This window comes from Narcine bancroftii, chromosome 5 (assembly GCF_036971445.1).
Source record: "Narcine bancroftii isolate sNarBan1 chromosome 5, sNarBan1.hap1, whole genome shotgun sequence".
Lineage (NCBI taxonomy): Eukaryota > Metazoa > Chordata > Chondrichthyes > Torpediniformes > Narcinidae > Narcine > Narcine bancroftii.
In genome coordinates this window covers 37,214,775-37,229,940 of record NC_091473.1, presented here as the reverse complement: position 1 = coordinate 37,229,940, position 15,166 = coordinate 37,214,775, and the positions used below count along the sequence as shown (strand labels likewise).

At 41.4% G+C, this 15,166-nt stretch overlaps 1 protein-coding gene across 1 annotated transcript in view; it reads right to left on the bottom strand.

The window, feature by feature from the left end:
• adamts9 (ADAM metallopeptidase with thrombospondin type 1 motif, 9) overlaps positions 1-1,754 on the bottom strand; it is a 290,215-nt gene extending 288,461 nt beyond the window's left edge. The window contains exon 1 of the mRNA XM_069937131.1: positions 1,642-1,754. The gene's annotated coding sequence lies outside the window, so the exon portion shown is untranslated. The remainder of the gene's footprint in view (positions 1-1,641) is intronic.
• Between the last annotated feature and the right edge of the window lie 13,412 nt (positions 1,755-15,166).

Below are 15,166 nucleotides of genomic sequence, written 5' to 3'. Positions count from 1 at the left end.
AAGAACTGGACAAAAATATTTCAATTATAGCATAAAACAGTGCTTGCTAGCGACTTTTTCAAGATCAAAAGAAAATGGATATGTTTTTCAATATAAGAAGGTTGGTTTACTAAAAATATGCAAGAATGACATACGAATGTTATTAATAGCTCATCAGCTTTCAATATATACCTTGATGACAAAAAACCAATTAAGTGATCCCAGTTCATGAGAAGTATTATTGTTTGAAAAACAATTAATAAAAATGAATATCATATTTAACTGAACAGAATATAGTCAAAACTAGTTTAACTATAGACATCACTTCATTTCTTGACGTTAACTGATCAGGGCTTTTCCCCTAGGCCAATTTTCGCCTGCCAAAAAAAAAACTTTTGACTTGCTGTCACAGTTTCAGGTAGGTACTTTTGGATATTATGAAAAAAAAACCCCTACTTTGCAGATTTTGAGTTTATGTTAACAGCGGTTGCTTCCAAATACAGTATTTCTGTATGGAAAGTAATAAACTGTTTAAAGGAAGAGGCTCTATATGAAAGAGATAGAGGTGCTCAGAAGTTGATTGAAAAGGTTTCTGGGGTGATTTTATTTAATAGTGAGAAAGAACAATGGGGTAAATAGTGTGGGGAATGAGCAAAGGCACAGCATGAGAGCAGAGGCTAAGAATATTAGAGGGGCATTCAGGTTCAAAGGAAAAATGTACAGCATGAAAAGAAGGCCATAATGGAGCAACCTTGGGAAACTGCTTCAGTAGGAAGCCATTGAAAGTTAAGCATGAATTGTATTAAGACAAACAGGAATAGAATTAAGGTGGACCAGTATCCAGAGCTGAAAGATAGAGATACTGAACAAGGATGAGAGGATTAACCGTCAAGAGTTGGCCAGATTTCAAGGATAAAGCTGAGTGATAAAAAAAGACGGGATAACCTTTCATAAATTTGGAGGGGTTACGAACAGGTAAACGACTGATTGCACAGTCCTCATAAGGGCTTTTGTACAAAGTAGTAAAATGATTTTTAATAATACATTCCTTGTAATTTGTCGAGCAAGAGAATCGAATGGACAGATAAATTTGTCTGCAATGGATTGCATTAGCAAGGACATCCTTTGAGAAGTCAAACCTCAAGATCATGAACCTGTAATCTCAGCAGCAATTCTATGTGTCATGAATAGAGCAGAAATCATACATTAGAATTCACTGTTTGGGTCCACTGGTTGAACATAACCAGGTGCATGGATCTAGATTAAAACAAAAGTTTTGCATTCAGGTGAGGCAGAATGAGGGAAAAATTTTAAGTAAGTTGGAATTTTCATAATAGTAATTGTTTTAGTTTCATGCATAATTTTTGACATGTTATAACAGGGTATCTCACACCCATAACACTTAAAAAGCCAACTCCCACATTTTGTAAAAAAACCCTTTAATTTTTAGATTCGGAATTAGTTCTTGGGGCATTTTGTGTTGAAACTTTAGCACCACATATTGTGCAACATAATGCTCTAATTGTGGTTTACTTCCTGCTGTCCACACATTTATCTGTGAAGTAATTACTACAGTGGAAGAATTCATATTGGGTTATGGTGGTTTAGACATCAGCCGTTTCCTCATGCCAATGATGGAAGCTAGCAGTAGGATTCTCCTACCTCAAGCCATTTGCTGACTGCTTTTCCTGGCTGACTTCTTCACTCTCACTCCAGTTGGTATCAAAATCTTCTTAAGTAGGGACAACAGTTGGTTCGCATTAGACTTCCTTAACCACATCAATGATGGATTCAGACGTGATGTCAGAATGGAGAGCTCATATGCTCAATGAGAATTCATCAAAATTAGTCGCTGTTGATACTTGGGATTCTTGCTGTCAAATTAATTCTGCTGAATCTGCAGTGCTAAAAGAAATGGCCAATAAGGTCTCAATCTACATGGAGGCATATCACATCAGTAACATTTCTAATTTGTAATGGTACATTTCAGGCATAAAGTTCAGCTACCCCTCCCTCATAAAGAATTCCAGTTATCTGGATTAAATACTCAGTAGGTAAGGCAGCATCTGAGAGAAGCAGATTTAACCTTTGGGTCAATGACCTGTCATCAGACGATAGGTATCTGTATCTTGTCATTTATATCCACTTCAGTTGCATTCACTATCTGTGTGGGATGGTGTAATACTAAACACAGCTTCTAGAGTTACATTACACAAATCAGATTTATGCTTTGAGAAACATATGGTACTAAAACTGTAATTGATTAGGAGTGTTGTACTAAATTGAGATGGACAAAGATATTACATTTCCATACAAAATGAGGGAGTCAACATTTCTAAGCTCAAACCTTAAACAGTGGGATAGCTATTATTTGGATCTAATTTAATGCATAATGAATATTCCTACTTTTGTACGAATAACCTCCACTCTCCATCTGTTATGCTTTCCAGCTATTGTATGTCTAATTTCACAAGAGTTGTAAATTTACTTTGTTAAATCTTTAAATTGTACGGGAGGGAGATAGATCAGCTCGTTGAATGGTGTAACAACAACAACTTTGCGCTCAACATCAGCAAAACCAAGGAGATGATTGTGGACTTCAGGAGGAAGCCAGGGGAACATGACCTAGTCCTCATCAAGGGCTCAGTAGTGGAGAGGATCATCAACTTCAAATTCCTGGGTGTCAACATCTCCAAGGATCTGTGCTGGAGCCTCCATGTTGAGGCGATCACAAAGAAGGCTCACTAGTGACTAGACTTTGTGAAGTGTATGAGGAGATTCGATATGTCACCAAAGACTCTCCTAAACTTCTACAGGTGTACCGTGGACAGCATTCTGGCTAGCTGCATCATTGCCTGCTATAGAAGGACAAACTCTCAGGATAAGAATAAACTCCAGAGGGTTGTTAACTCGGCCTGTGACATCACTGGTACCAGACTTCACTCCATCGAGGACATCTGCAAGAGGTAGTGTCTTAAAAAAGCCTCTATCCTCAAAGACCTCCACCACCCTCTTCACTCTGTTACCATCAGGGAAAAGGCCTAAAGAGAGCACTCAGCGGCACAAGGACAGCTTCTTCCCCGCTGCCATCAGATTCCTGAATGATCAATGAACCAAACTGTCTTACTGTATGTGTACTATTATTTTTATTATTATTTTTATTTTTTTTAGTGATGTTGTAAGATGGATATAATATGTATGTTTGCACTTTGATGCTGCCACAAAACACCGAATTTCGTGACTTGTTCATGACAATAAATCCTGATTCTGATTCTTTGCAGATACCTGAAATACATGTTTATCCTGCAGGTGGCACTATAAAGTGCTTGTTAAAGACTTCTTACCATGTTAAACCATGTTGACAATGGACGTACAATGGCCTGGATTTTATGGGGAGGCTATACTTGCAATGATTACAACATAAATCTGTTATCAATGGCTGTTAAAGACAGAGATCTGAAAGTTCCTGGTAGTGTGGCTCTATTCTTCTCCAGATTAAGCTATCCAAATCTGCACAGAAATTAATGTAGCAGCACAAACCTGGGCTAATTGTTCTGTAGACTTACATTAAATAAAGGATGAAAATGTTAATATTAGTGTATTCAGGAGTAAATAAGTTTTCAATGGGATAATAATGATTAAAATCCAATTATTGCAAGCTGTGGTGAATTGATAGTTTGAATTCAGAATTAGTTCACCCATAGAAGACAAAGGGTAGTGGTGGAAGGGTGCTATTCTGGCTGGACCCATGACGTAAGGTGTTCTACAGGGATGTGTATTAGCACACCTATTGTTTATGATATACATGAATGACTTGGATGAAAATATAAGTGGGTGTGTTAGTAAGTTTGCAGACTGCACTAAAATTGGTAGTGCTGTGGATAGTTACAAATTGGTTACAGATATGGGCAGAAAAATAGCAGACGGAGCACTTTGGGACACAAACATAAGAGGATTGTTTAGTTAATGGCAGGCATTGGTGTTGAAAATTTAAAAAAAATGTTTGTCTTAATGGGGCAGGTCAGTGAGTATAAAAGTAATAAAGTCATGTTGCAGCTACATAAAATTTTGATAATGCTGCACTTGGGGGGATTGTGCACAATGTTGGTTGCTCCATTAAAGATGACTTTGGAAAGGCAACAGAAGGGCTAACAGAATGTGGCCTGGATGAGCGAGTATAAGCTATAAGGAGACGTTGGACAAACTTGGGTTATTTTCTGTGGAGCATTGAAGGCTGAAAGGTGACCTGATGGAAAGTTTTTAATGTTATCAGAGGCCTTGATAGAGTGGACTGTCAGAATCTTTTTCCTAGTATAAAAATGTCACATATTAGATGACTTGAGTTTAGGTAAGAGGGGGAAAGTTGAACACTGTACAAGCATTTCTTTTTACAGAGTGTAGTGTGTAGCTGGAATTGACTATCAGGAATATTGATAAAAGGAACTACAACAGAGATTTCTAGAGAGACATAGGAAATAGATGGATATGTTTTGTGTGCGAGCAGCAAAGTTTTAGTGTTCAGTGCAGGTACATGGGTAGAAGGTTCTGTTCCTGTGTTCTATGTTCTCTCTTGCCTTAAAAAAATAAATTTACCGTGCAGTCTCCCAGAAGAAATGAATACACCTGTAGTACATACAGTATTGTTAATTAATTTTTGCAATTTGTTTCACCTCAATTGTACCTTTGCATTCCAATTTTTATTTTACTTTTTATGTAGTATAATTTATGTGTCATATAATATTTTACTTGCTGGTTTGTAGTTTGTGTATTTTCATGAAGATATTTTATTCTATTTTGCTGAAGAGTCTCCCTTTTCACAGTTGTTAATGGATTTGTCAATATTTCACTTACAAGCCAAAAAGATTGCTCTGAATTAATTCAGTGGTCAATGTGAATTGCGAAAACTGTTTTATTTTTCTGCACCACATGTGAACTGATTTTGTGTATAACCTTGCTAGGATGCCCTACATAATTATAAAATAGATAAACATATCTTGAATATTTTTTTCCATTTTTTTGTATATATTTCAGCTGGACTGGATGCTTGGTGTGCAGACACACTCACGATGGTCAATTCCAAATACTTCAGTTTATATTCCTTCACTCAGCTCAGAGTGATTAACTGGAGTGGTCTGCTAGAATATATGTGGAGAACTTCAACAAATGAAGTCAATTAATATTCTAACCTGTGTTTTGATAGCAGTAAGTTCTGCCTCACTTTTACCACTTTGTTGGTCAGGACACCATTGATATTAGTGATGAAATTTCTGGTGTTGAGGTAGAAGCAAACCGGTTAACGTGCACACAAAAGGCGGCCAGCGTGAAATTTTTTTATCACCATTGCAGGAGATGTGATGGCTCCCTCTTGATAAGTATAATGGGAACATGCATTGCAAGTCCAATGGTGGTGGCAGGAAATAAGAATTAGTTTTTTTTTCAATCACAGGATGTGGGTGTGAATGGAAAGTTCAACATATAATGCCTATCAGTGATTGCCCTAGAGAAGTGCTGGTTATCTGGTTTCTTGAAGTGCTGCAGTCCCTTTGATAAAGGTACTGCCGTGATGCTGCAGGTTAGAATGTTCTCGAATAATATGCATTTCTAATTCAGGATAAGATGTGACTTGAAGTGGGATGTGGGTGGACCTTCTACAATATGGCATCAGAGGCAGAAACTCATGTACTGCAAGTGAATGTGATTGTGCCTTTACATATTCAATGACACAAAAGGTTGCACCTCAAGCCACACTAAGTTAATTCTGTTAATGATTGCTATAACTTGTCTGATCTAAGTGCACATATATTAAATCTGTGCTTCAGGAAAGAGGAAGAGAAGAACAAAATAGGTTGCATAAAAATTGCAAACATCAATTATTATAATGTCTCCTGTAAGCGATTATCTTGTCTAATTGTGTAGTGTAGTGTAGGGGTAGTGCTACACCTATCAACATCAAAATGAATTATATTGGACTGTCATGTTTATGATGTAAATGATGATTCATTAACAGTGACCAGCATTCACTTGTTTGCCAGATTATGCTTTAACTCATTCAACACTGAATACTATTACAAAGAACCTGATAAATATATTCTTTTAAATCTTCGGACCAAAAAAGCCCAGTAATTGTTGATATTGATTAGCTATTCTCTGATGACAATGCAATGAGTAATTGATGCACAGTAGGCATTGATACTATTATTAGAACAGATTTGAATAACTGATAGCCCCACAACCACCAAAGAAAGTCTGGGAACAAATATAATAATAATAAATTCATAGCCAAAGGAGGAGGTCACTTTGCCTCATCCTAATAGCTGCGCAGGAAATGCATTTTGCTTTCATTTTGCTTTCATTTGCACCATTTCTCCTTTAAAATTTTTCTATTTCAGATTTTTATCTAGTGCCTTTAACATTTGTGTTTAATTAACTTTAATAGTCACTTTTGATCATTTATTCTGCAGTCTTTTGCACCAACACTCTCAAATAACTTGTTAGTGTGCTTCTGATTCTCATCAAAGGTTGCCAGTAAGTGCAAATTATCTTTCAATAGGGTGCCAAATTTCCTTTGGCATAGATCAAGGCAAAAGGTGCATATGCCTTTAAAGAGTGACACCGTAAAGACATTTAATTGGGGACCCTCAGGATTTTGATGGTGCTGGATTGGCCTATTGTTTTAGTGCACCAATGCACTTTGGTTTTGTTTGTGTGTTACACGATAGGAAATGAACTTTGTTGAGAACACTGTGAAATGAAAGGGAGTGTGGGGAACAGAATGTGGTGAGTTTAAAGGCAGCACTGGAAATGGGGCCCTGGTACTGTATTTTGAAAGGGAGTACAAGGAAAATAGTCCGAGTGGGCAAGGAACGAAGCCCAAGTCATTTTTAAGAGAGAAGAGGAAACAGAATCAATTTGATGAGCCTGATGCCAAACAACAGGATTTCTGAACAATTTAATCTTGGATTATTTTGTATTATTTTAGGTATCTACACTCAGCAAAAAAAAACACACAGAAATTATTTGCTTCCAAATCAAGGAGCCCCTTGACAATCAAAAAAAAACCACAAAAAGTTTAAGAATGAACATAATTAGCTTAAACATGTATGGGGTGGAATATAAAATTTTCTTAGTGCATTAAGAAAAGGAAATGCATGCCCTTTCATGGCTGCAGGATGTCCTCGTTTAATTATAATCAATAAATATTTTTAAAGTGTGGTCCACTGTTGTGATTTGGGAAAAAAAAGCAACTAATTTTTACATTTCAAAATCTCACAACATCTGTGTCAGAGTAACCAATTATTAAAATTTGGTTGAGGGATAATTGTTGGCTGGGGCATCTGGGATGATTTAACTTTTTGAAGAACTGTTATGGCTTCTGTGATTTCCATCTCAGAGGCCAAACAGGTCCCTGGTTTAACATCATATTCAAAAGACAGCTCTCCTGCCAACTTTGCTCCCTTGGCTGTGCAGAGGGAGTATCAACCTAGATTTCTGTGTTTTAAGTCTCCAAAATGGGAATTGAACCTACAACCTTCTGACTTGGAGATGACCCTTTGTGCCACATTCGACATCTGTTATTCAAATAGTGCCTGTATCATACAAAAAAGGTCTCTATGCCAAGGCAACAGGGAACATTGAAAAAGGAAATAATTATGATACCAGAATTGGGGAACAACATGAGGTTGAGAAAGCTAAAAATAAACTATGCATATCTTAAAATTACATAATAAATAAATATTTCTGTTTTTAGAGATTGAAATTGGAGTAGGACGTCTGGATCTTCAAAGTATTTCATAATTCCCAGTCAATTAGTGGTGTACAAAATCGGTTCTACGTAGTTTTTTTAACCATTAGGTATAAGATGTATGAACTTCATAGAACTATATTAATGAATTTTGTTTTCATTGTATGCAACTTAAAGTACAATTTTAGGTGTTACAAATAGGTAGCAATCAACACTAAATTGTATTGCAATAAATATTTGAACAATTGGTACAATGTGAAGAAATAGTATAATAATTATAATATACCACTAGACCACCTATCACTCCTCTGCATTCTCAGTCTTAATGAAGGGTTCCAGCACAATTCATTGACCATTTTTCCCCACTGATGCTGCTTGACCTGCTGAGTTCCTCCAGCAGATTGTTTATTTCAAGAGATATTATGTAGTGGCCTACGACCGCTCCTTGGACTAACACCGGAAATGGCCATTGAACATGAAGACTGGCAAGACCTCACATAGGGTGAGATGCCCATTTCCATAGGCCACTGGTGGAATTGTGAAAGTGGCCAACCATTGGCGGTGGATCACAGGGGGGCCCAATTTGGGCCCAGATGCTGGAACCGACCAATATGGTGGCTTGCCTGGTCAAGCCATGCCCCAGTGGTGACATGGCTGAGCTGACTATAAAAGGCAGAACTGCCCCTGAATAAACTCTACTGGTGTGCGTGTCTTCTTTCCTCTGCAAGTCTCGAGCTACAGCCCAGGAGCTATACAGAGGTGACCCTGATCAGTCCAAACAGCACTTTGGACCCAATGATGGAACAACAACCTGAGATCAACCCGTAGCATTGAAACTGCCCTGCTTCTGGACCGCCCAACCATGGGTGTGGTTCCATCAAGCCGAGGCACAGTTCGCCATTCGAAGGATCTCTGAGGATAACACATGCTTCTACTACATGGTCAGCACCCTCAACCAGGACACAGCAGCCCAGATTATCAATTTCCTCCAGTAGCCCCCGGAACCAGAAAGTTATGTGGTCATCAAAGAGCTCTCAAAGTGTGAGTGCACTGCTCGTCTGCTGCATATTGATGATTCGGGGGCCAGGACCCCATCCGGCCTCATGAGCGACATGCTCGCTCTCTGTGATGGCCACACCTTCTGCCTGCTGTTCCAGCAAATATTCCTGGAGAGGGTGCCTGAGGACATCCAGCTGCTCATCACAGAGGAGAATTTTGATGACACCAGAAAGGTGGCCACCCAAGCAGATGTGCTAATGGGTGGTGAAGAGGGAATCCTTCATTTCGATCAACCAGGTGACGACACCATGTTATCAGTGCCCAGCCACGAGGAACACCGACGGACCATCTGACTGAATTCCTGATGTATCATCCAACCGAATGAGGCGCCTCACCAGTGAGCTGTACTGTTATTATCATCAGTGGTGGCGTTCCGATGCCCTGCGCATTCCAGGGAAACACCAAGGCCAGCTGTCATTAATGGCTGCGACGACTAGCCAACTGCATAGCCTCCTATATATCCAGGACTCACTGTCAGGCCAACACTTCTTAGTGGACACAGGGGCACAATACAATGTCAACCCCCACACCAGCCTCGAGGCTCGCTGTGGCAAAATGGGCTGAGAACAACCGGAAAATAGCACCTGTTCCATGCCCCTCTGCTTCGGAGACCCCTGGTTCACCTGGAATTCACCATAGCTGCCGTGCAGAGCCACTTATAGGTGCCGTCTTCCTTAAGGCCCACCCCCTCCTGGTGGACATCAAGGGGTGTCAAATGATACACACCCAGACATTCCAATTACTCTCCCTCAATGGCACCAAGCTCACCAACTTCCACCTGCCCTCAGTGAGTACTGCCACCAACGAGTTCATCAAGATCCTGACGGATTTCCCCACGCTTCACTTCCATTCAACAGAACCCAAACATGGAGTGAGGCATTAGATCACGACTGAGGGCCCTCCCCTCCATGCCAGGGTGCACCGCCTCCACCCTGAAAAGCTTAACTTGGCCAGGGATGAATTTTTTAAAAATGGAGAAACTGGGCATTGTGTGGTGATCCGATAACCCCTGGACCTCACCCCTCCACATGGTCCCCAAGTCATCAGGTGGACTACTGCCAGCTCAACAAGGCCACTATTCTGGACAGGTATCCCGTGCTCCATATTCAAGACTTTACTGCAAACCTACAGGGGGCATGGATATTTTCAAAGGTGGACCTCATCAAGGGCTATCACCAGATCCTAGTTCACCCAGATGACATCCCCTTTGGATGTTTGAATTCCTCCGAATGCCGTTCGGGTTAAAATAATGCGACTCAGACTTTCCAGATGTTGGTGGACACAGTGGGCCAGGATCTGCCCTTTGCATTTGTCTACCTCAATGACATTCTAATCTCAAGCCACAATCGTGCTGAGCACGTCACCACTTACGGCAACTGTTCTCCAGGTTGAGTGATTTTGGCCTCACCATCAACCCGGCCAAGTGCCAATTTGGCCAAGAGACTATCGACTTCCTGGGCCATCGAATCAATCGCCACGGGGCCAGACTATTGCCAGCGAAGGTGGAGGCTATCTGCTCTTTCTCCATGTCTTCAATGGTGAAAGGACTACAGGTGTTTGCAGGTATGGCCACTTTTATTGCCGGTTCATACCTGTAGCGGGCTGCATCATGAGCCCACTCTTTCCCCTCATGGCAGGGCCCAATAAAACTTACAATGGACCCAAGAGGCTACCAAGGCCTTCCAGGCCACTAAGAATGCCCTAGCCAACACCACCCTCACCTCAAACTCCTCCATCACAGTGTTCGGGGGTGTACTTGAGCAGCTGTAGATGGACATTGGCAACCGCTGGCCTTTTTCAGTAAACACTTCAAGCCAGTGCCTTTGATAGCCTTATACCTGGCAATTTGGCACTTTCGATACTTCTTGGAGGGCAGGAAGTTCAAAATTTACACGGACCACAAGCCCCTTACATTTGCCTTCCATAAGATGTCTGACCAGGCAACAATGGGACCTGTCCTACATCTCTGAAATTACTACGGATATTGAGCATATAGCTGGTAAATCCAATGTTGTGGCCGATGCCCTATTCCGGCTCAGTGGTGCATGACAGAGGCACAGCAAGCAGACCCTAACATTTCAGTGTACCAGACAGTACTCACCAGCTTACATCTGGAGGACGTCCAGATCACCCTGGCAATTGCACGCTGCTCTGCAACACCTCAATGGTTAAACTTTGTTCCAACCGCATGGAGGAGGCGAGTGTTCGACTCAGTCCATAACTTGGCTCACCCCACCATCAGGACTTCTGTTAAGATGGTAGCGAGCAGCTACATCTGGCACCGCCTCTGCAAAGAGATTGCACTATTTGCCAGGACATACACATTGCCAGTTGTCCAAAATTCAAACCCACACAAAGGCCTCCCCATGGACATTTGAGCCTGCATGTCGCCGGTTCAGCCACATGCACATTGACATGGTGGGGCCCCTACCCATGTTCAGTGGTGCACACTACCTCCTCACACTGGTCAACCGGGTGACCGGATGGCCCAAGGCAGAGCCACTATTGGAAGCTTCCACAGAGGCATGCGCACGCGTCCTACTCAACACTTGAGTAACACATTTTGGGGTCCCTGAATACCTCACTTCAGACAGGGGGGCCCAATTCACTTCTAGTCTGTGGACCGCCTTAGCCCATGCCCTGGGGACCCAACTCCACCACACCACGGCTTATCACCCAGAGGCCAACAGGTTGGTGGAGAAGTTCCACAGACACCTCAAGGTGGCTTTAATGGCAAGGCTGACTGGACCTAACTCGGCTGACAAGCTTCCCTGGGTCCTGTTGGGAATTCAAGATGCACCCAAGGAGGTCCTTGAGGTATCCTCCGCTGAGTTGCTCTTCGGCACACCCCTGGTCATACCCGAGCGAATTTGTAACAACCCTGAGGACTTAGGGGAGCCCCAGTAACCACACTGTCCCAGCTTCGTGAGCGCCTAGGCACCCTGGCTCCCACCAAGCACAGAACCCATGACCAGCCCCACATGTAAATCCCCAAGGATTTGGCTGATTGTAAATATGTATTTCTTTGGCGCGGGGCACACCGGCCACCTCTCCAGAGACCTTATAAGGGGCCATACCATCTCATAAGAATCAATGACTCCCTTGGTATTCTGGGCATTAGTGGCAGAGAAGGGACTTTTACTATCGACTGGTTGAAACCAGCCTATTTAGACTCTGACCATCTCATCACCCATCCAACCCCATGGCACAGGGGTTAGACTCCTAAGAACTCTGCCCTGATCACCAGTTCTGGGTTGGGGGGGAGGGTAGTGCAGCGGCCCACTCCTCGGGCCAACACCGGAAATGGCCATCGATCGCAGCGACCGGCAAGATGCCCATTTCCATAGACTGTCAGTGGAATGGTGAAACTGGCCAACCACCGCCGGTGGATAGCGAAAGGCCCAGTCAGGGCCTGGATACTGGAACCAACCAATCGGCGGTGGGCCCGCTCAAGCCACGCCCTGGTGGTAACATGGCCAAGTTCACTCTAAAAGGCAGAGTTGCCCCTGAATAAACTCAGTGTCAAATACACTCTACCAGCGTGCGTCTTCTTTCCTCTGCAAGTTTTGAGGTACAGCCCAGGAGCTATAACTATGAGCTATAACCTGGCTGTAGTAGCAGCGACCCTGCTACAAGTACACATTTGGCACAATGTGTCAAATGATCTAAACCGGCCACATTGTAGCTTAAATATAAAAAGGTACAAAATCTGTGTTCAAGTACGTAATCCAAGAAAATTCAACCAATTCATTCACTTCGCTAAAAATAAACTCATCTGAAAGTTCAGTGAAAAACCAAGCTTTTTATTTTTTTCCAACTTTGTTTCAGCTGTGAACTTGATTTCAAACTGTATTTTTATTTAAATAAATATTAACTTGTATGAAATACATTGCGTTTGAATAGTTTTCCATAAAAATGGATCTATAAAAAGTAGGCAATTGCATGTTAGAAGTCAAGAAGTTTCCATCACTAACATGTGGATTCATTTTTGTTGCTTCCCTGCTTCTTTTGGAGTATCAAGGTCTGGCTTCATTTAATAGATTTATCCAAGTAACATGGATACAAAATTTAATAATGAGAGTCAGTTCTGTCATACATCTGACAGAGTGTTTCTTAAAAATTCCAGCATTTACCCTGGCCTGCATTTGGGCAGGCAAGCAGAAGTTATGGGGCTGACCAAATTTGTTATCAATCTTGTTGTCAGACATTAACAATGAATTTGTAAGATGCATCCAATTTTTTTTTAATTGCAAAAAGCAAATATTTTCTTCCAGATACAATCTGTTGAGTGAAAGTCAAAGCCAGAAAATATATTTCTATCATAGCAGATGTCACCAATTTACCAGGTCAGATGCTGCTAAATAGGAAAGAAAGAGGTTGTCAGAGCCCATATGCTTTTATTTTGAAATTCTGTACTCATTTCTTGACCATCTTCATGTTTTGCTCTCTTCACAATGCTCCTCTTCTCGTCTCACTCTTCTGCACTTGCTAAGTTTCTACCATAGTCTGCTTGCAGGCCTGAAAGTAAGCAGACACCAGACCACCCATGAGCTGTGTCGTGAGAAAATAACGTAGATTACTTCAACACCAAATACGTACAAATTATTGGAGCAATTAGGAGAGAACAAGACTTTGTGGTCAGGGATAATAAGAAAGCAATTAACTACAGTGATCTGTTGCTGTTCTATACATTGAGCTATTTTTCCAGGTGTTGCTTTTGTTTTTAAATTCCAAATTGTCACAAGTGATTAATAAAATGTAATATGAGGGCATAACGCTGATGGTTAAAAATGTCCGAGTGTCTCATGTGTGAAATATCTAAACCAAATTGAATCATTATGAGGATACATCAGTTTCAGACATTTTCTCGTGGATTAAAGTGAAAGTGATTGAAAATTGCCCTTTACTTAAGATTAAATATATTGGATAGAATAAAAGTAAGGGATGAAGCAAATTAAAAGTGAGGAATGTTAACATTTCACAGCTCACTCAATTTGGAAGGAAGATTTTGCTGCAGTATTGGCCGAGAAGTCACAAGTATTCACCATCCTTATTGAAACCAACAGCATTTTCTGGAGTCTTCATGGTTAAGCACAAAGACAAAGGATGCTGTCATTTGCTGTTGCTTCAGAGGGTGCATTGTTTCATAGCCTTCTCCATCAATCTCCAGAAGTTATAACTAGGGTTGAGAAGTTCTGATACATTGTGCAGCAATTTTTAAAAAATATATATATTGTGCAACTGGTCTCCACTGGCCACCGTGACAGAGGTGCACCAAAGAAAAGGTACAAGGACTGCCTAAAGAAATCTCTTGGTGCCTGCCACATTGACCACCGCCAGTGGGCTGATAACGCCTCAAACCGTGCATCTTGGCGCCTCACAGTTTTGCGGGCAGCAACCTCCTTTGAAGAAGACCGCAGAGCCCACCTCACTGACAAAAGGCAAAGGAGGAAAAACCCAACACCCAACCCCAACCAACCAATTTTCCCCTGCAGCCGCTGCAACCGTGTCTGCCTGACCCGCATCGGACTTGTCAGCCACAAACGAGCCTGCAGCTGACGTGGACTTTTACCCCCTCCATAAATCTTCGTCCGCGAAGCCAAGCCAAAGAAGAAGCATGCTCTGAGAATCTTGATCCAAGTCCTCCATTGTCGTGCATTTGTCAGAATCCACTGGAGGTGAACATTGACTTTGTAAACATATACTTGTTCTGATGTTAATTGTGCAAAGCTCAATTGTCCCTGTGACATTTAATGAACAATGCAAACCTTGAAACTGAAGTAGATCTAAACTTGACAGTTAAAACCAATTTTATCATTTATTAAGGGACCTCAATCTAGCTGAGTGGTTGCCAGAGTTTCTGAGGCATCCAATTTTCTCAATGTAGCTCTATTAAATTAACATTATGACTGATTGTTCCTATGTCAATTTTTCTGCCAATTTCTTAGCCCCCTTCCTGATGTCACTTCAATTGGCTCCCCAAAGCATTTCCTCCAGCTGTCTCCCTATTACACTGTCCCTCCGCCAAACCTGTCCCCTCACACTCACCACTCAACTCCCTTTTGCTTGGCATTATTTCCATTACACCAACCATCTTTCTGTAAACGTCCCACATACTTGCACCGCAGTCCCCACAATGATTGGAGATATTGAAGAAAGGGTCAGCTTACAAGTTTTCTGTATAATTTCGGTTTCACTTTGCACAGCACTTGTGTAAAAATAACAGAAGTGCCTTGTATAGTGCTGCTTTGGCACTCATTTCTTGCACATTATTATTTCAGGCCCAATATAAAGTTTTTTTACTTGGACTAAGCTTTCATAGTACAGGTAATTTAAGGCATTATTTATATATAGCACATTCTCTGATACTGAAAATCTAATTTTGAT